The 23201-nt window shown below is 34.2% G+C and overlaps 1 protein-coding gene across 1 annotated transcript in view; it reads left to right on the top strand.

Annotated features, from left to right (window-relative positions):
• The window catches only part of LOC118199568 (uncharacterized), a 753888-nt gene that overhangs the window by 386966 nt on the left and 343721 nt on the right, over positions 1–23201 (top strand). The window lies entirely within an intron of this gene.

Raw genomic sequence — 23201 nt, 5'->3', positions numbered from 1 at the left:
GCAGGAACCGTATTGGTATTGTCTTGTATAACGGGTTGGTTGCGGAGACGTTACATGGCTAGTATCAAAGGTTGTCCTTGAAGGTTTGGCTTACCTTGGTGAACGCTGGGGGACAATCTACGACATATCTATGTTCTCTTCCGTTGGTGGATGATTACCGTGCATCGTTGACTTGGGTTCTTATTCCTAGAGTGTGTATCAAAATTGTCTCCCTGGTTCACCAGGGGGTCATGCCTTGTTGCATCGCCTTTAGGGATTGGGGCATTATATAACCATGTAAGAGCTTCTCTCAGCCACTTCTAAGCTAGTGTGCAACTTAATTTCTGGAAAGAAGGAAGAATTTATTTGCTTCTGAGGAAAATGGGCCTGTATCTGTGAGTCCTAGAAATCTATACAGTTAAAATCTACGCCAAACACAAGCTTTATATTTTGCCTAAATTTTAAGTGATTATTTGGCGTATTTTTTCTCTTGGTAATACACTATGTTAAAAAAATAAGAAGATACATCTGCAAGAAATTTTGCCTAATACCTCCAGGTTTGTAAATCGGTTTCTGAAGATTATTGTGATTAAAGGTATCCTCACCTCAGGTTTTTAGCAAATATGCATTTAAATAGACTTAACTATCACAATCACTGTTATTTTTTATAATTATTGCCTTCATCATACAATCACAGCAACTTTTTATAATTACGTAACTACTAGCTACTTTCCTGAATTCCGCTTAATCTCAGATAAGCTATCGTTCCAAGACTCATACATAATAGCATAATTCAGTAAAAACAAAAAACAGAAAAATCAAAAAACAATTCAAATTCGTTATACTGTAGAAAATTCTTATATATTACGAGAGATGACTGTATAGAAATCTTCCTTGTTAAACTACAAAACTTTTCTGCTTTATTTTGCAGGAAACATGCCACTGAATTAAATTGAAAATCACTAAATAACTGATAGAAACACTCAAAGAAAAAATAGAAAATTTGAAAGTTTCAGATTTTGTATTACTTCCAAAAAGTCGTTTTTTTTTTTTTTTTTTTTTTTTTTTTTTTTTGTGTGTGTGTGTAACCTTAATTTATTAAATATTATGTTTTTCGCACGTAAGTCAAATAAAATTCAATTCAACAGCAATATCACAAAATATTTAAAAACAGCAAAACTCTTTCTTTAGAACTTATCTTCAGAACTTTCGATACACAATCTCAAGCGCTGAAGATAAGAATGTTTTTCCGTACAGTATTGCCATTGCTCGCTTTGAAATCGTTGAGTTTGTTAATCAAAAATTCTTTAAAGGTTTCTAAAATTTGAAATAGGTAATAAAACAAATTCAAAATACGGGCTTCTACGTGCACATGTTCCGTTGGTGGACTACATTTTTCAAAATTTGATGGATCTAGGTACCGTTGTTTTTTCACGGGGCGAAAAACATTCATGTATTCACTCAGATTCTTCATTATTTCCTTTCTTTAAATATAATGCATAGTGATAATGATTGCTGGTAGCAGTCTGAAGAGTGAACCAACGAAGAAAGCGAAACGACGTAAAAGCCGTTTTGAAATTATGCGTAATAGCTCTTTGGGTTAATAATAATATTTGTAAGAATAATTAAAATCCGAATATATTCACGTATTGGGATCTAACATTTTCAAACACTTTTAGAAAGAATCTAATTTGAATGAAAATCGTCAGGTAGAGGCTCTGGATATGGTATCACTATTAATGAATTTTTTGATAGATGTGGAAATTCTCAAATCTAATTTGCCTTTGAAACTCAAATATTTTACTGGTACAGTTTTAGCGGAACTCAAGATGAAAGAACTGATAAAGGACCACTTCAAGATAAAGCCTTATCTTAAAGTATTTCATCATTTTCTTCAAGATATTATGCTACAATTATGATTCAATTTGTTATCCTTCTTTATTTGTTTTTATTTCGTTTAATTAGTTGTCATATTTACAGCAAAGGGACGCATAATATTTTTACTGCACCAAAGAAGTTTAAATCTGTTACAATCTTTGAAATGCACAGAATGTTTTTGTTTTGCATATCAGCCTAAGGGGGGGGGAATTTATCTTAATTTTAAAATAAATTCTCCTAATTTTAAAATTCGTATTCGATTGCATCTTTTTCTGTAGTTTCTTTATATTCTAAATTCATTTAATGTTTGTTTTTTTATAGTTTTTTTCTAATCAAATAAGTGTGTTTACGGAGGTTTCATTGAAATTTTCCATGCAACATTAGGTAGCAATTAAAATTACACCTTTTCACTTGATAATGTTTTTTTTTTTTTTTTGTTTTTTTTTGTTTTGTTTTGTTCTTTCCTGTCATTTTACAGTAAATATATCGGCATTCTAATTTCTGCTGCCTTCAATAAGTACAATTCCGTATTCTAAAGTAAGCTTTTTATCTAAGTGGAACAGGAAACACAAAGTTAGAAAGGAATGTGCACAATGTAAGTAATAAATATAAGTAATTTAGTTAAATCTGATGGGAAAAGACGATAAATTCTTTCAAAAATCTTTTTGTCCTTTTAATTTTTGCTGTCACCTTTTTCCCCGCAACAAGCTTCGTGAGGTTCAAAAATCCTTTTCGAGAAAATTGCATTATTATGCTAATGTAAGGAACTTATTTATTAAAAAATCTTCTAATTGAACATCTTCGTCAAGTAAATTACTTTTGAATAATAAGATAATTAAATCATTTTTACTTATCTTTTTATTTATTACATAATATTTCTTTTATTAAAGATAATTTACTTACCTAATCGTTTTTTATTACTGTCAATTTTATAAGCATTATCTAATTAAAAAAGTATTCTCATTAAATAAACAACTGCTTTCTGTGTCATTATATTATTCACTGTCATTGTCAACTCAAATCCTGATGGCGTATCTTTTTAATAATTCCTTCTCTGCCATTACCAATACTCTTAAAACGATGTTTTACGGAGGTGCCCTAAGCTAACATAAACAGAAATCAGCAGTGGACAGTGTCAAATAGTAAAGTTATTAAAATAAACCTTTGAAGAAACGGAAACAATAAAAGATAGACATAATTACTGAAAATTCTAACGAGTATATCATTTATCTTTTTACGCCTACCTACAGCTGTAAATTTATTTCATTGAAGAAAAAACATTAATTTTTGTTGATACTCAGTTGATAAATCGGTTGATGATCAAGAGAAAGTTAATTAAAGAAGCTCAATGAATGATCAGACAAATAACTCACTTGATATACAATACCATTGCATAGCTAGCTAGAACTCTAATCTCTACTTACATAAGGAAGCCAGTAGCTAGTTGTAATAATTTTGGAGAAAATGTTTATATTTTTAGTGTATTTATGATTCCTTGATTATAACTACTATTTTTATATTGTAACTATTCGTTCATCATACGCGCAAAACAAATATTCGGCAATTTTGAGGGTTTTAACACAAGAAGTATTTTATCAAAACTATTCACCTGTTACAATTTGCCCGAAACTAGTTCAAATTGCAACAGTCCAGGACCAAATCAACAAGTCTAGGGTCAACGAAAGTGACAATATTTGAAAAATATCTGGTGATTTATTTTCCTTGGTATATTCACAATAAAGTATATCAAGTGGTTTATACTAAAACAAAGACAAAATTCAATCAACCAATCGACATAAAAGTCAGTATTCGTAAAAACGGCAGTTAACACAAACAAATGCTAGATTGTTCAATGAATCAATCAACATAAAAGTCAGTATTCATCAAAACTACAGTTAACACAAACAAATGCTAGATTGTTCAATGAATCAATCAAAATAAAAGTTAATATTCATCAAAACTACAGTTAACACAAAAAACTGCTAGATTATTTCTTTTCACATATTTAGAGCGAGCCCACGTTTTGCAAATTAAGCATTGCAACTATTCATCTTCATTAGAATCACTGTATGCATTTCTGTAAAATAAGCATAACTACTTTATTGTTTCAGAATCTGTATCTGAATTCAAAATCCTCCTCCTTCTCCATATCGTATCTTTGTTTTCTTTTTCGATTTTTTCTTTAACATTTCCAATTCTTTCATCTTTCTTTCCTTTCTACGTTTCTTATTAATTCTCTTTTCGCATTTTTTTTCCAATATTTCTGCTTCTGGTGTGTCAGTTAGAATGGCATATTTCTTTTGGCATATTTCTTTTAGAGTATTTCCGAGGTAAATACTTAAAGAGAAATCTTTGAAGTTGAAAAATTGACTTTTCTCTTTTGGAAAAAAAAATCTAATTAGAAGAAAGTAATTCGCATGTTAACATTTAAAGAAGTAAATCCAACTACATAAATGAAATTCTCTGTGCAAGTTGCTACAACTTAGCAAATTATACTGCATAGCTAGGCGTCCAACATAGCACTGACGCGCTTTCATCTAGTCTTTAAAAAAATTGTCCTTAAATATTTCAGTGACTGTTCAGTTTAACCTTGATCGAATTGTTCAGGGTTAAGAAAGCTTATCCGTTTGGCCGTTAGTTGGCGTTAAGAAGCATGGGTTGTTGTTTCCAGGTTTATGACGCGAATGAAATACGTTGAATAATATATCTCTTAAGAAATAAAAATAGAATACTACTACTGTTAACAGCATAATTACTACTAGTACTAATAATAATTTCTGGTAAATTCTCTCTTTTCTTCTAGATTAAATTGAATGGTATTTCGGATAAATTGCAACTTAAATCTCCTCTTCAGGATTCAAAGACTTTAGTACACTGAAGTGACAAAAGTCATGGGATACCTCCTAATATTTTGTCGGTCCTCCTTTTGCCCGGCGAAGTGCAGCAACTCGACGTGGCATGGACTCAACAAGTCGTTGAAAGTCCCCTGCCGTAATATTGAGCCATGCTGCCTCTATAGACGTCCATAATTGTGAAAGTGTTGACGGTGCAGGGTTTTGGGCACGAACTGACCTCTCGATGATGTCCCATAAATGTTCGATGGGATTCATGTCGGGCGATTTAGGTGGCCAGATCATTCGCTGGAATTGTCCAGAATGTTCTTCTAACCAATCGCGAACAATCGTGGGCCGGTGACATGGCGCATTGTCATCCATAAAAATCCCATCGTTTGATGGGAGTACGTGAAGAGTACGTGAGTACGTGAAGTTCATGAATGGCTGTAAGTGATCTCCAAGTAGCTGAAGCTATCAATTTCCAGTCAATGATCGGTTCAGTTGCACCAGAGAACCGAGTCCATGCCATGTAAAAACAGCCCAGACCATTATGGAACCACCATCAGCTTGAAAAGTGCCAACTTGGGTCCATGGCTTCGTGTGGTCTGTGCCACACTCGAACCCTACCATCAGCTCTTACCAACTGAAATCGTGACTCATCTGACCAAGCTACAGTTTTCCAATCGTTTAGGGACCAACCGATATGCTCACGAGCCCACGAGAGTCGCTGCAGGCGATGTCGTGATGTCAGTAAAGGCACTCGAGTCGGTCTTCTGTTGGCATAGCCCAAAGAAGACAAATTTCGCCGCACTGTCCTATCGGACACGTCCCTCGTACGTCCCACATTGATTTCTGCGGTTATTTGACGCAGTGTTGCTTGTCTGTGAACACTAAAAACTCTACGCAGACGTCGCTGGTCTCGGTCGTTAAGTGCAGGTGGTCGGCCACTGCGCTGTCCATGGTGGGATGTTATGCCTGAAATTAGATACTCTCGGCACACTCTTGACACTGTGGATCTCGGAATGTTGAATTCCCTAACGATATCCGAAATGGAATGACCCATGCGTCTAGCTCCAACTACCATTCCGGGTTCAAAGTCTGTTAATTCTTGTCGTGCCGCCATAATCACGTCAAAGCCTCTTCACATAAATAACTTGAACACAAATGACAGCCCTGCCAAAGCACTTCGCACTTATACATTTTCTATGCGATACTACTGCCATCTGTATATTTGCATATTGCTATCCCATGACTTTTTTCACTTCAGTGTATAACTTAAAATACCAATAACAAATCATCTGGATCTGGTTTTACCAGTGAAAGGAAGTTCTTTCAAACTTCTTTTACGAATATGGCTACTCATTTGAACTCTCTCAGTGTTCCTACATACCACCTAATATTTTCTACATTTTTAAAGTTTGATGTAGAAGAGAAGATTAGCAGATCTCTTTCTTTGTTGCTTTTTTAATGGATTACAGCAAAACACTTGAAGGTTATCTGTCCAAGAGTAGAGATGACTTTGTGGAGAACTTTTTTTAAGACGTCGAAAAAAATTAAAACGTCCAAGCAGCCAACCCATTCGTAAGGTTAGGGTTGCGGATCGAACAGTGTTCATCAGTTTTATCCATTTTCATATTCTGCCTTAGGTGGGGATCGAGTAACAAATCTGAAAATCCAATTAAGTAGTTAAAGTCAGTAAAAAAAAAAAAGATTTAGAAAGATTTAATATTGCACACTATATGCAAGTTACGAATTTTCATACTCAGTATCCTGATTTTAAAAGTGAATAAAAATCAAATGAATTCGATTTTTGACAAAATAATATAATCTCATGAAATTTCAGTCAGTTATACAATTAAGGAAAATTGTTATAATTCACGTGGCTCCCACCGCTGCTTTTGAAAGTTTGCATAGCTTTCAAAATCAAAATAATTTTGTTATAAATAGGGTATGAAGAATTTTTTCCCTACTTTCTGCATACCTTCCCTTGTATAACAGGCAGCATGCCCGAACCCGGCAATATCATTGCACATTTTTCACGTTCCTGCATTGATATAACCTGATGATTATACAAGAAGATCGGCTATTTCCCACCAGATGTTCTCCTTTAACTGTTAAATTTTCTTTACTTATTTGCATAGATGTAAATTTAAACAATTTTTAAAAATCTAGAAATGTTACACAGTTGGTCATTAAAATTGCAACACATGAAGGAAAGCAAATACAAAAAAAATATGTTTATTTTGCGTAAACAGTATGGCATGAAGACAAAATGATTAAATTTGTAAGCAGTTTGGATGTTTACAGGAGTACGAAATTAGTGGAAACAGCTTCCACCCCTGGCAGCTAAAACGGCCCTTACCCGGTTAGGCATGGAGTCGAACGTGGCTTAGATGACAGAAAAGGGCAACTCATTCAATGCTGCTCCAAGTCTATGCCCCACTTCATCAACCTCATTAGCCGGAGAGAAGTGGCGGACCAGTCTCTCAGCAACCCATAACTAAATGTTTTCAGTGGGGGACAAATCTGGAGACCGTGTAGGTAAGAGCAACATTTGAATACCCTGTGTATCGAAGAAGGTCAGAACAGGACGTATAACACTTGGTCTTGCATTATCTTGTTGTAAGATGGCATTTGGCAGGCCTCGAATGTAGGGCACAACCGCTGGACGTAAGATGTTAGAAATGCACCGATCCGTGTTCAAATTACTGTCGATAGGAACTAGAGGTGTGCGTGTCGTGTACCGAGTGGCTGCCCAAACCATCACACTAGGTGCAGGGCCCCTAGGCCGATATCGAATGCAAGGAGGCGACGTGCGGTCTCCTCGAAACCTCCAGACATATATACGTCCATCAGAATACTGCACGCAGAACCGGGACTCGTTTGAAAAGACGACATTGTGCCACTTCTGTATCCAACATTGTCGTTCGGCGTACCAGAGTCGCCGTCTCTCTCCATGCTGCATTGTCAAGAGAAGCCGAAGTAATGGTCACCGTGCTGATTGTCCATACTGCTGCAAACATCGACGCACCGTACGAGCTGATACTGGGCGTACTGCAAACATGCCCATTTCCTGAATAATGGTCCGTGATATGGTTGTAAGGTTTTGCAGGGCTGACCTCACAATATGTCTATCCTCTCTGGCGTTGTTCAAGGTAGGGCATTGAGACTCCGCATGCCGTTCAGTATGACCCTCAACAATCCATTGACTCCATATTCGCATGGCAGTGGTTGGATCTCGATCAGTGCGACGGCGGTATCACGAAATGATAATTCACACTCTCGATAGGCAACGATCCTGCCTCTATTGAATTCCGTCACTTGTTGGTAAGCATTTCTTCTTACTATACGAGGCGTAACACGATATTCTGAGAAAAATCCGACTTCACAAAGCACTTTCCGAATGAGAAATCCACTACACAACTTTTCTTTTATGCATTGCTTCAGATGTCATTTTTCCCTCCTGCGTCGTCTAATTAGGCTGAAATTCTAATCATTTGCATATCCTAACCTCTTCTTCCTTTCATGTAATTTTGACGTTCGTCAGATCATTCCTTCCTGGTGTTGCAATTTTAATGGCCAGCAGTGTAAATCCTACAAATCGTAACGGCTAGTTCACGTAGTCATTTTGCGAAATTAGGCATCCAAGAAACTTTTATTGGAAAGCAGATATGGTTTCACCACAAAAACGAATTAAACTTTGTAGATTTCAAAGGTTATTATCAAAACTGCCTGTGTTTTTATTAAACAATATTAAAAGAAGCTATATGACGTTGCAATGCGAGCAACTTAAAATCCGACCATCAAACATGTAAAACGCTATATCTGCTTTTGGGAGGAAAAAGGAAAACAAAGTGAAAGAAAAAACTTAGGAAATGATAATGTAATTTAGAAAATACTACTACTACTATTAATAATAATAATAACAATACTAATAAATGCATATATACATACAGGGTGTCCCTTAAATGTTGCGACAAACTTCTAGGGGAGGTAGGGTACATCATAAGGATTAAGAATTGCATAGGAAACCATGTCCGGAAATATCAGAGGTAAGTGGTAGCAACGGTAGAAGATGGGAAAAGAAACAAGAGTGATTAATTTGAAACATTTATTGAACATGAATACAAGTTGTACGGCAGCTTGAATGTTACAACAGATGCTCGAAGTTTGCACTATCAGACGACAAACATGTCTGACACGACGGACCATTTATGGCCGGACATTTTCAAACACACCGAGAGTTTCTTTGATTGTTGCAGCTGGGCAGGTGAGTCTTGCCACGATATCCATTTGAGACACACCAGGATCGTGATACTTGACGCTTTTGATGGCCACAAAAAGAAATCAAGGCTCGATAAATCCGGTGAGTGTAGGGGCCCAGGCTACGAGCATCTAGTCCAAAATGAGTCCACTTCTTATTGACCCGTAATTGCACAAATGTTTGATGCAGATGTGCAAACAAATTGTGGTATGTTTGATGTCTGTTGGAGAAGTGTTCTCGATAAATGCGTGCTGCGGTTCGTCCATTACCCTCAGCTATTCCATACACTAAGTGCATGTCTGCGTGTTCCAGGGTCATATAGCGTTCCATGCTCTTCGTATGGTACCTACCGCTCGAATGAGGCAATCCTCATTTTCCACTAGCATTCACCTGTACAACACCCCCTGGCGGCGTACAGTGATGTTTCTGGGCATAGGTTCCTATGCATTACTTAATCCTTATGATGTGCCTTACCCAGAAGTTTGTTGCAACATTTAAGGGGTACCCTGTATAAATAATTATTGACAAATGATAAATACTTATTACTTTGTGAATAATTATAAGTAAATGTCACTCCATTATTAAACATCCCCTTTCCACTACTGAGTGCCTATTTTAAATTGTAACTAAAGGTTCGAAATTTTTAGGGATCCATTGAAAAGGGTCTCTTGACTCACTTGAGATGACTCAAGAGTCTCTTGACTCTTGTCTTGAGATATACTTTAGTGGGAACTTCACTTTGAGTCCCCTTTTTGGTATTTACAATTAAAAATCCCTGGCCTTTATATAATTTATTTGAAATTTACCTTGAAAATCTTATCTAGTTCAGAAAGTATTCTTTAAATATTATAAATAAATATAAATCTATTACGAAATCAAAGCTTCAAAATGTTTCTAGACACACCAAGAAACATTTCTCCTGGCATAATTTTGAATCGCTACAGTTTGCCCGCTTTAATAGGAACTTCGTTTTATGTTCTCTTTTTAAATCTAACAGTTGAAAAGCCTTAGTTCTTAAGATATTTGAGTTAAATTGAAACCCTAATTCTCAGGAAGCATCCTTCAACTCCTTTGTAAAACTACCTTTGCTGCAATAAAATGATTGTCTCTTTACTTCTAATTCTCTTCCATTTGGCTAAATTCATTCAAGGTTTATTTGTACCATTATTCTCACTTTGCACGCTTTGATATCTTTTGCTTTAACCCACCTTGACACCCACAAAATCCCTTTCATCGTATTCTTAATAAAAGTTTCAAAGCAACGTTAAACAAATAATCTTATTTCCAGTTCACTTCAGCGAATGTTACTTAGTAATTAATTAATAAATGCACTGTTCAAATATGAATGCATTTAATTGATTACTCCTTGAATTTAGGCAGATTTATACATCCAACATAAGTCCAAAGTTGGTAAAGCAGAAATAGGAGATCAATTAATATAAATATCATTCATTACCTAACAGCCGTGCAGAAATTGAGAAATAATTGCTAAGAAATTGAGAAATACTGCTAAATTTTATAGAAATTTGTTTAAAGTCCCCGTACCTCTGACAGACGATTAATAGTAAGGTTTTTTTTTAATTTTTAATATTTAGAATTTTTAACTGTATTCAAAAACACAAACTGCATACAAAACAATGTATTTGTATGCAATTTTTAACTGCATACAAAACAAAAGTATCACTTACAAAAATAAGCTCAATTATTAAAGCTTAATTAGTTTAACAACTAATTATATGCTTTACCACACCTATTTGTCGAGGTTAGAAACATGCACATTCTGTGAATTCAGTAAATTCCAAACCGGTTTTGTCCTCTGCAAATTCTTCCTATGTATTTATTAAAACCCTCTAACAGGCAAGGGCCGTATATATATACGGCATAGAAAATTTTGTGATATGTGGTAAGAACGTATATATACATGCATATAAAATATGTCAAAGAAGCTAAGGCAATATATTCAAAGTGCACAAATCCAGGTATAAAATCTCAGGAGAGTTTTTACATTAAAATCAATAAAATAATTTTTTCTCATAATATTTTTGAAAAATTTGTGCTTTCTTAGTTAAAACCCTGGCCGGTCAGAGGGTTAATATTTCGTCAAAACAATTAAAAGGTATTGTTCATATTTATTTTGTAATTATTACTTAAACCTCAACTCTAGGTTTTTGTGTATTTTAATATGCATTAAAAACATAAATGTATTTTGTACTCGTTCGAAGGTAAAAGGTAACATAATGTACTCATAATCTTATATTTGATGCTAAAAATTTCACAAAATTTAAAAATATAACCCCATAATTCCTGTTCCTTCTTATCAGAAAATTTTCAACTCTACCATAAATCAGGAAATACCTTCTCAATCATGAAAAAAAAAATATGCGTTCTCATTTTCCATGCGATGTAAACATTTTTTTTTTTTTTTTTTTTTTTTTTTGGAATATCTATAGAATATTTTGAAATGCATTTTGGCCTTCGAAAAGTTAATATAAATAGAGCTTATTTCAGATTTTTTCCTCATGTAAAGGAATAGAGTACAAATTTCTACCGCGGAAAAAGCATACGAAGAGGACCCTTTTTGCATTTAAAATCCGAAAGGACTTATTCTTCTTTCTATCGCTAAAATGCAGATGACAAATATATATTTAAAGTTTCATTGTTATCTATTCCTCATTTTAATAATTTAAGTATGGACACATTTCATATTAACAGTTTCTTCATTTCATGGATATATATACTGCGCTTTCTGATTTCTCTAATAAATATCTGAGTGTAATAGTCTATAAAGCAAGTTTTTCATATAAACTAAAAATTCCTTTTTACGGAATTTTATAAGAAATTAATATTAAGCATATTATCGCATAAAACGGCAGCACCTATTTTGTAGAGATCGTTAAGATTTTCATTGTCAAAAAAATAAATAACTAAAAATAAAAATAAAATCTGAACGCTTTCAGATTTAATATTACTCCCAAAGGTACTTTTTTTAACATTTTGTGTGTCACTGTTATTTATTAAATATCATGTTCTTCGCACTTAAACCGCATAAACTTCAATTCAACAGAAATATCACAGAATATTTAAAAACAGCGTATCCTTAGAATTTCCGATAGACAGTCTCGCGCGCTGGAGATAAAATTATTTTATTTTTTATAATGTTGTCATTGCTCGCCTTGAAATTGCTTTACAAAATACGGTAAACTTTGGCTTTTTGAAATGTATTAACATTTTAATAAACTTTTCTCTTCAGAAATCATACAAAAAGTTAAATTCTAAGTTTTCAATTCCTTCCTCCTCACAATGTTGGAAAAGCTTTCATTGAATTTCATCTTCGAATTTGGGAAACTGAAAGCATACATCTAGGATCACTATTATGCACTTAAATCATGTAATTATACTTTTAAGTTCTCTTTATGATAAATTACAGCAATTTTCATTTAGAGCAAAAGATGCAAAAATAGCGTTTATATTACTGCTTTACTAAAGAGTTCGTTTTGCACTCATTACTGTTTTCTTCTTTAACTGGTCACTCAAAAGTTCTTTTTCTCTTTGTTCCTTCCACTGATATTTTTTAATAGTATTCTTTCCTCATCTCACTTAAGCAAAAGTTTCTACTTCTAAAGAAGAAGGACTTGTGTCAGATCTTCCTCAAAATTGAGAGTGTTTTCTGTATCTAATCCAATCTTTACTTTAAAAATATGCTTCAAACTTTAGTCTAAACGTAAGCTAAAGAAAACAACGTTTTTTCTTGGAATCTGACGGAGGTTTGCCATAAACTGCTCACTTTAATTGAGAGGTATAATATAATTCTGAAATTAATCTTTCAGTTGCACCTTATTCGTGTCTGTAATGAACCTCATATTTTATAGATGAGTTAATTGGTATGATTGTAACAAATTAAGGCTCCGTTGTATTTTGTAGTATATTGTGCATTTCATCAGTCTGCCGACCAAACTTGATCAAGTCCGAAAAGGGAATGCCAATGATTTGTTAAAAAAAGCTTGAGACTGTCATTCGAACAGAAAGGATGACAGGTAGTTATTTTTCAAGAAATAAAATATGATCTACAAGAAGTCTTACTGTGTCCTCCGCCATTTTTAGGTGAGGGGTGAGGAAATATAAAAAATAAAACATTCATCCTTAGCATTATTTTCGTGCAGTGGTCAATACACTAGCCTGTTTCTAAGGTTCCATTCTGGAGAGGATCACGCCTATTTTCCTAAACTTTACCACAGTTTTTGAAAATCATTTAGTGACGCCTAAACAAAGAATACTGAGTTATAATTAGTAACTGATCTACAGATGGAGGACAAAATAATATGAACATATGTGAAATAACGGAAAACCGTTATTAATAGGGGTTGGACCACCCTTTGACTGAAGTACAGATTGAATGTGATGTGGGATAGATTCATAAAGGTCATGGACAATATTTAAAGGAATGTTAAGCCATTCCTCCTGCAGAGCGGTTTCTAATTCCGAAAGTCAGGATGGAGGTGGAAATCGGGAATGAAATTTGGACTCTAAATATGCCCATAAATATTCGATAATATTCAAATCCGGACACTGAGGGGGCCAAGTGAGATGTTCAATTGTATCGTCCTGCTCTTCGAACCATTCTTGAATGCGCCTAGCAGTGTGGATAGGGGCGTTGTCGTCTTGAAAAAGCGGTCGCTCCCCAGGGAATACAGTCTGGACAAAAAGATGGACATGATCCCCTAGAATGCTTAGATAGTGATTGGATGTGATTCTCCTATGCAGAATAATAAGTGGCCAAGACCGCGCCAAGATACCGCACCGCATACCATAATGCCGACACCCCCATGCTTCACAGTCGGCAAGAGGCAGTCAGGATAAAACGCTTCTTTGGGCGTTCTCCTGACATAAACGCATCCGGTCTTCTGAAATACGGTGAGTTCATCTGACCATATTACAATTCATCTTACCTGTGGTTTATCTGACCATATTACCTGTTAACACTGCTGTGGGAGCCAGCCTTTGTGATCTCTGCACCACTGGCGTCTCTTGAAAGCATTAGTTGCTGTCACCAAGGGTTTAGAATTGCCACTCTGCCATAAATGTTTGCAGCATGAAGTTCCCTTTTGACAGTTTTTGCTGCAAAGGGGTCCTGGAGATGACTGTTCATTTTGGATGTTATCTCGGATAACGATTGCTTGTGCTTTCGGGCTACTATGCGGTTCAAGACCCGGCTATCCCTATCAGCCAGCTTTGACTTTCGACCACTGTTATGCTTTAAAGGTGTCGTCTTACCTTCTTTCGTGTAAGCTGTTATAACGGCTGATATCCTACTCCTTGCCCGCCCCACAAGGTTTGCTGTTTCCGTAACCAATGCTCCAACTATCATTTCTCTTTGGAACTCTGACAGGTTTTACATTTCAACTTCTCACAGGCAGTTCGATCGAAGCATGCAACGCAGGTGGCTGATGTTCAGAGACTGATATCTTCCTCTTCACGCTCACTAGGTGGCAGACTTCTGTTGCAGGTCGCGCGGCTGTACTGCATGTGGGAAATACGTCATCCTTTTCCACAGGTGTTCGCATTATTTTGTCCTCCATCTGTAAATTTGGTCAGTTGGTTGTCACAGTGTCCTCTCCTGTTCTTGTACAGTTGCAGATGAATGAGTAGGGATTAAACTTTCAAACTTATGCTCAATAAGTATAATGATTAATATATCACTGCGGCAATCTAAAGGTCCCAAGTTCAAATCTGAGATGTTTTCTCACTGAAACTAAAACAACCCTTTATAAGATAATGTTCTAACATTTCTATTTGAAACGAAGAAAAATCTTTTCATGCATAACGAAATACTATACGTAGCCATATCTGTTTTAGTATGTTTAATAAAGTCTTTCTTGTTGTGCAAGAAAGTGTATAGAATTCCACCTTATTAAACATTCTGATTCAACATTTTGTATGTATATCTCTTATTTGGGGGAGGTCCTTAATTAAACATAAAATTTCAGATAATCTTATCGATATTGTGCTACGAAGAAACTTATATGAAAATCACCTGCAGAAAATTAATTAGGCTTTTAAAATATATTGAAGTGCTTTCTTTATAATATACGGACACATATTATGCTAATAAAAATTACATACCCTAATCACCCTAGCCATATCTTTTTTAAAACATGGCATATATTCAAAAGTCAAAAATCAAGCACATTTAGAAAACTTTGAGATCTAGACTGACTGGCCGGATATCAAGCTGTTCTAAACGCTGTCAGAGTACGTCACTGCAGGATGTCATTTTAACGTGTTTTTCGTTCTTTCAATATAAAGCTCGTGATACGAGAAATAAAGTTAAGTAAAAAGTTCTCTTTTTACTTATAAACGATTTATTTTCCTTACGAGGTAAAAATAAAATAAAATTGCTAGTCTTATTGCCTCATCATTTTGCACTTTAGGGAGAGGCTGTGCATTGGCAGACGCACAAATAGGTAGGCAAGCACATAAATGACTCAGAATGGTAATAAACTTTCGAAGTGACTTTATTCGTTCTAAAATAATAGATCTGTAAATATGAATCAACAAAACGCAAAATATCAAGTAATCGAAGTATCTTCAAAAGTGACGCAGATAACCTTCCAACACAAGACTAAATCTGTGCTTCCTATCGAAGTAAAAACCGTGAAATTCTAAAGTCTGATATTAAACTGCTGCCCGTTTTAGTGAAATAACACATTTTAGGTTACCGAACTTTTGATACAGCGTATGATTACCTTTATAAAATAAGTTAATTTTCATTTTTGTCTTAGTTACAAGAGGAACTGCTGAAGATTTTATAAAGTAGGCAGTCTCGGAAATTAACACGCAAACACTAGAAATTAACCTTTTAAGGTGGTAAAAATCGATTAGAAAATAATTTATAGAGGAAATATTGAAAATTATATTTTCAGCAAGTTTTTCTTATAATGTATAATTTAGAAGGTGGAATAATCAAGTATGAATATACAGGATAATTCAAAAGCCTGTTGGCTCTAAGCTTTAAAAGGAGTTTTGGAAATTAAATTATGTTGTAGGGCTTTTGTTATAAGTGAAAGCTAGAGTTAGTCCTGCGGACCCTACTCCACTAATAGTGAGTTATCGCTGTATCATAAACAACTCACAAAATATTCAAGAGGATTAGAATAATTCTTTTATTTAGTCCTATATGTAACAAAACAGGTACAACGTGTTCTCCAGACAAAACTTCCACTACTTGGTGATATTTAAATTAACGTAACGAAGGTAAATAAAACGTAGAAATGTAGTCTAAGACATAAAGTAAACAAATTTAGGCTGTCTCAGGTATTTTACCGGGGCGAATTTTAAAACTTCAGGAAGCGAAATACTAAAACTGGAACATAAATTTGAAGCAGAACTGGCGAGAATAGAAAGAACGAGATTCGGTTGCCTGAAACTCTAATAATAACTCATTAATTAACACAAAATACTTTTTAATGTCTCTAATGATAAGTTGCAAAATTTTACTGGATATCAATTCAGAGCAAATACCAATAATTTTCAAAATTATCAAAGTGCTAAAATTGCAGCAATGTTCTGTCGTTGCTCAAAGGTAAAGCAGACGGTGTATGGTTAGTGTTCATTACAGCCCTAAATTTTAGTGTAAGTATTAGAGACGCTTATAGTTTTTTAAATCTTTATAACTTCATAAATGTACAGCATTTTAATGGTATAGTAAGAATTTTGAAATTTATTAGGCTTTCTTGTAATGTTCATATCATTCTGGTTCTTACACATTGAAAAGATAGTTCAGGGCTCGAAGAATGCTTTAAACAATCCAGATTTCTTTCACTACCGACTACCTGATTTAAAAAAAGCAATGCTAACTCTAAAAGAAATTAATTAAAAGAGTAAAAATGTCTGTGGTATAATCCATAAATGTGCGAAGTTTCGCATATGTTATTAAGTTTTTAGTACAAGTACAATACTTTGTGCTTTGTTTTATTTCCATGTACGAAGTAAAGGAAGTATTGCAATCGCGAAAACTTTTGACTACCATATTTCAGTGGAAATATACATTTTGACCGTTCCCGAATCTATTTGGACAATTTGTTTTGCACAGACTAAGAATCGTTTTTTCCAAAAAGCACTGCAAATTGGGTTTAAAAGGGGATTTAAAAGGGGGTTTAAAGTGGGTTTAAAAGGGGATTTAAAAGGGGGTTTAAAGTGGGTTTAAAAGGATTTAAAAAGGATTCTTTCCGTGACGTATGTACGTACTTCCATATGTAACTCGCATAACTCAAAAATGATTATCCATAGATCGGTGAAATTTTGTATATGGGACTGCCATAACATCTAGCTGTACACCACTATTTTCTACTGCAATCAGCAGTACCAAACATATGTAGTGTATAAATTAAATATTCATGAAATAGAAGAAAAAAACTATTTCATCCTGGAAATCTAAATTGAATTTTAAAAGGAGAAACATACATATATATATATACCGATACCCGCTTAACCGGTTTAAAAGTCATTAATCATATTTTTGTTTTGCGACTGTAGTCATATACTTCCAACTACAGAAATTTAAATAAGGAAAATATTCATGTTTTGGCAATGTATTTTTTTTTATTTAATTTCCGACAAATAACGAAATCTAACTTTTAATGCTGTCTTCCAGTTCCTGAACGTCTTATCGGCGTTATGAAAAAAACAATTATAATAAGTTTGAATGCTATACCACAAAAATTGACTGGCGTATTTAATTTCAAAATTTTAAGTTTCTTATATCCTTTTCAACTTGCCTTGATGTATCGGTTATTCAAATTACAATAATTCGACGAAATATTTTTAAATGAAATGCAGCGAAAAATACGTATAATTTAATAGGCCGTACAAAAATGTCATATGTTTGTCCACATAACAATTTTTTAGTTATAATGTGGTAAATATTTCCAGATATCTTGTAATTACCTTTCGGATTACATTTACGAACAAATTATCTCGCCAAATTTAAAAAAGCATTTTATTTTTCATTTGCTTTAGAATTCATCCTATTTTTATAAGGAATATAGTAAAGCCTTTATTTTAGCCTGAGGCCTATATTACCTTATTTTTAGTGCAAAAAAATTTAAATAAATATACTACTTTGATTTGCATAGCACAAAATGCATTAAGTTTGTTTTATATTGGTCGAATTAAGATGCATTTTTTAAATATATAATAGTATAATAAAAACACATTTTTTAAAAATCTGTTTTCAGATTTTATATTGCTCCCAAAGGGCATTTTTTAGCTGTTAGCTGTTTTGTCTGTTAGCTTTATTTATTAAATATTATGTTCTTCGCACTTAAACCATAAAATTCAATTCAACACCAATATCACAAAATACTTAAAAGAACATATCTTTAGAATTTCCGGTACAGAGTCTCGCGCGCTGGAGATGAAAAGGTTTTTTTTTTGTAGTGTTGCCATTGCGCACTTTGGGATCGTTGAATTTCTTAATCAAAAACTCATGAATGCTTTACAAAATATGAAATAGGTAATAAAACAAATTCCAATACTTATTGTCATATTTTTATATTTAAAATTTCTACGAGTATTTTTAATGAAAATCCTTCCATTAAATAAGCAGAGAGATATTAATATGTATAAATAAATTATTAGAAACAAGCTGAATTATGCTTGGCTTGAAAAGAAGAAGGTATGGATGGATGTAGAATCCAATAACTGAATTTATTCTGAACATCATACATCCTGTTTTTCAGGCTTCTTAATTGATCGCTAATTTTGTTCCCTTTTCCTGTCAAGTAGGATTTACCTGCATCAACAGACTAACTGAGATTTTGGAAGCAAACCAATGAGCTAATTTTTTATCAAATGTGCACTAGGTGCACCCATTAAAATATATCAGAACAGGAATTCAAAACTTGGATTAGTCTGAATTACTTTATGGTGGAAATTATACTGGGACTCTTTGCGTATTGGTAGATATGCTTTTGCTTTGGACCTTTTTAAGGAAAATCTCACCGTATTTACTACATACATGACACGCATTCATAAAATAGATATTCATATCATTTATATCGTATGAAATTATATAGATCACAAAAACAAATCCTTAAAGTAAAATTCTTTTCTTACTTTCCTTCTTATACATTTATCACTTTTTTATATCCAGTCCGTTTGTAAAATAATCAACTATAGATCTTCTTTTTTGAAAATATTGTAATTATAAACCTTCTTAAGGCCTTTTCAATTTTCATTTTATTATTTGCTTTACGCTCATAAAAATATTCAATTTACTCTCAAGTTGTTGCCTCCATTCACTGTATATAATAATAAAAAGAAACTTCTAAATTTCACGTTACACGTTCGTAGGGTAACGAACGCTTGTACATGTATGTGATAGAAAGGTTTAACGCATTTCACCATTAAAAGGAAATATGTGGTTCCCTCAGCGGAGTAAGCACAATTGATTTCTCTCGTTTTCTTCTTCAGAGAACATAGTATTCTCTACAGTCGCGTCCGCCGCCCAGCCGATATAGTGTTTAGCGTCGCTGACTGCCGTGCCGAATGTCCCGGGTTCGAATCCTGGAGAAGGCATGAATTTTTGTAAACATATAGTGTCCGTGTGCCTTCCCGGGGGTCGACGTAAAGAACTTTGCGAAGCTACTGGCTAGGATCCGTACCTAGGCAGTCTCGACCACGGGGGGTATAAATTTATGAAATTGGTGGTTCTGAAGGCCCTGGGAAAGATCACTTATTGGCCGGCCCTGAGGTCTGGCACATCCTGAGCGGTAAGGCTCTAGTAGCCGGGGGTAGCGGCCCCCGGTTTACTGGGTAATGTATCAATGCGACGGGCAGCCCGAACATGGAGGTAGGAAGTAAGAAGGAGTCGCCCTAAACAAGTTTCTCCGTACCCTGCTCTGAAGCACCGGCGATCCCTACGTGGTGACCAAAACATTGGGTCATTTACCATTGAGTTCTATGGGATTTGACGCGTTCGGGTGTAAATATTTTGTAATTACGTCGCAAATATACATATAAATGTATATATTTTCTTTTTCTACAACACTTCGGAGTCCTAAGTATGTGAAAACAACATATTTTTAAACAACATTTCATTCTGAACGGAATTAAATGCTATACTTTTCTCAGAATGGTTTAATTTGAATGAAATATTTTCACAAGTTTTCGTTAATTACATTAGAAAAAAAATTAAGGTAATTCAATTTTATTCGGTTAAGGTACAAAAATTAAGATCAAAGTTTATTGTATTATTAATATTAAAATTATGCATTATTTCTTTTCTATTTATAGAGCTTCTTCCTAAAATACTTTCTTAAATATGACATGATTTTTTGGCTTCTTTTAAATCGAAAAATGAAAGTCAATTTATAATTAATGCTCTATTCGGTTCATTTTAAATTAGAGAATTATTAGGAAAATAGTATTTGACTTTCTCTGAACATTTCTGAAAGGGAATAAAATAAGTTTTTTTTTTTTTTTTTTTTTTTTTTTTTTTAAGTATTATTTAAAACTTGTAACTGAGTTATTATAAAATGTAAAGGGAATAATTCTTTTAATTATACTTATCAGATTTTTTTTTTACCCTTCATTTCAGCAATATATATTCCAAAACTCTTTATTACGTTCTTAAGTGCGCATCTCATAGCATTTGCTTTACAGTACCTTTTAACAGATTGCTTTCCAATACGAACAATTCTTGCTTAAATAGTTTTAAGTTCTTGCTTAAATAGTTTCCAATACGAACAATTCTTGCTTAAATAGTTTAAGTGAATAAATTCTTCATTTCAAATACATTTATAAATAATTTAATGAATATTTAAGTATTTTGTCAAAGGCAGATACATGCTTTTTGCAAGCACATGCGTAAATACCCATACATATTTCCTATTTATCATTTCCGGCATGTGCAAATCTTTAATTTCTGTTTAAATCTTTAATATATTTTTCGTGTAAAGTAATTTACATTAATTTAGCATACACCCGAAAGTTTTACATAAAAAATATATATGAATATAATTTGAATGAAAATTATAAGTATTATTTTTAATACCCACTCAAAGGTCAGTTTTTCTTCAAAATTCCTCCACGATGGCATCTCTCTCTTTAGGCAGATAGCCCTTGCATGCGTTACTCTATTTAATAAAAACTTAATCTGACCTATGTGCCTAATTACAAATATTTTAACATACATAATTTTATATTTACATTTAGCCATCAAGTTTTAAACTTTTCAAATCTTCTAGAAAATAAATTTTGGCAGATCTCTTTTAGCAATTTTCTTAAAATCTATATTTTTGTAGTGCAACAGCTTAGAATTTTATAAAACAAATTCATAATCAAAATCGCTGTTGTTAGTTATCGAAAAATAACCAAGATGTAATTTTTGCGTAAATGTCAGTAAACTATACAAAATTGCTATTATCCATCACACTATGAATGTTTCTTTCATGCGAGAGTGTCCCTTTTTCGATTTCTATGGAACTATCGTGTGTCGAAATACTATCAGAATTTTGTCAAGCGAGCTTCTGAATGTAAACAAAAAACACCCCGTCTGGTGACCCAAGCTTCAAAGCAGTGCTTCACTTCTAGAGCGGAATGGCCCCTCCTCCCTTTCCTACCTCCATGAGCCCGAACGACTAGCAGGTAGCAAATCTAACGATCAGTGCTGCGTGGGAAAATCCCAGGTGGTGCACCAGCCCCTCTGAGGAGCCAGAGCAGAGGTTGAACCTGCTCGTCTGGTCCTGCGGGGGAGTTGAATCTGTAGTACGGACCTTCGGAGTCACGTGCAGCAGAGCATACCAATATTTGCTAGTGTCCGTGCGGCATCGGAGCACTCTAAATACACGGCGAGCCAGAAATCTTCTCTAGAGCTTGTTGGTAGGGGAAGAGGGGTACTAAATTTGGGCGCAGCCCTTCCTCCTGGTTTTCATAAGAAACCCTATTATAAGGGGAAGAGGGGTGGGAGACCTTCGGACCCGTCCCCCCTGGGGTGCTCTTCTTCAAAATTGGGGGCGAAACTGAGATAATTGCTCTGTCTCTTGTAAAGCGGTCAAATGGGTTATTCTGAATATATAAAATCCACAGTTCATATAAACTCAATACAGTAACCAGTCTGCTTAGAAAAACTTCCACAACTAAAATTTGAGTTGCGAAACCGTATAATTGAAAAAGCATGTTCAGGATCAATATTTAAGGATATTAAGCATGAATCTCCTTTTTCGAACACACTATATAAAGAAGCAAAAGCGTGGAAAATATCTCTCTAACGTAGGTATATATTTTCAACAATATTCAAGAAAACATGAAACCTGCGAAAGATATTCACCGTATTATTTTTCTGTTTTCCTACATATGTTTAAAATACATTATCACTGCTCAAAGTCTAGAATATAGGGTTTCTTTTGCCATAGCAATGTATGCGTATATGTTATTTTAAAGCAAAACATACAGCGCTGCTGTCACGCAAAATGGATATCGTGATTTCTAATCCTCTTAGCCAAGAATATGCCCTGTAGTCTTTTTTTAGTCAAAAACAGAGAGTTCAGCTCAGTCTTGAAATCATAAATAACGCTACTGAATAGGAATTTATGCATTCTCATGCTGGAGGCAGTAACTGTTTCACCTTACTTATATACTGAAGCCCATTCTTTTAAATCTGAAATTACCTCTTATATCGGTACTATTGCACAAGTAATGTACAAAATATGTTATTTAACATCCAGCCGTGGAAATATTTATTCTTTGAAATCCGAGTATTGCAAAATGAAAGTAAATATGAGCGGTAGTCTAGTATAGCTTCATATTTCTTTAGCTTTGTAAGGCATATATTTTAATTAACCAGCTATTTTATGTTACAAATCTGTACTGTCTCTTTACGGTTTTCTGCCAGTATGCAAATTTAGTTTGCGTATATTTAAATAAGGATTTAAGACTGTTTCAATCAGAGCGTGTTCTACCTACTGAAGGCCACATTACTAGTTGTGTTCTAAGTTAAGCGTTCCGGTCTACGGCGTTGTTTTTACATAAAAGGATCTTTTACACCCTTCTTATATTTCGTTTAGTTATCTAAACACGGCAATAAGTCGCTTAATTCTAAGCAGGAGTCTTCACTTAGTGTATGTGACCAAAACACTTGAGACCCTACAGCTCATTAAGTTATATGCGTCTCTTTAGAACGATATGCAGTCTATATGTTCTTAATGATAAATCATTTTAAAGTACCGAGTAAAACATACGCAGGGACT

This window comes from Stegodyphus dumicola, chromosome 6 (genome assembly GCF_044657685.1).
Source record: "Stegodyphus dumicola isolate Sdum_Otavi_A_Nest chromosome 6, ASM4465768v1".
NCBI classification, from domain to species: domain Eukaryota; kingdom Metazoa; phylum Arthropoda; class Arachnida; order Araneae; family Eresidae; genus Stegodyphus; species Stegodyphus dumicola.
Note: the sequence above shows the minus strand (reverse complement) of the source record. Positions and strands in the feature narration are given on the sequence as shown.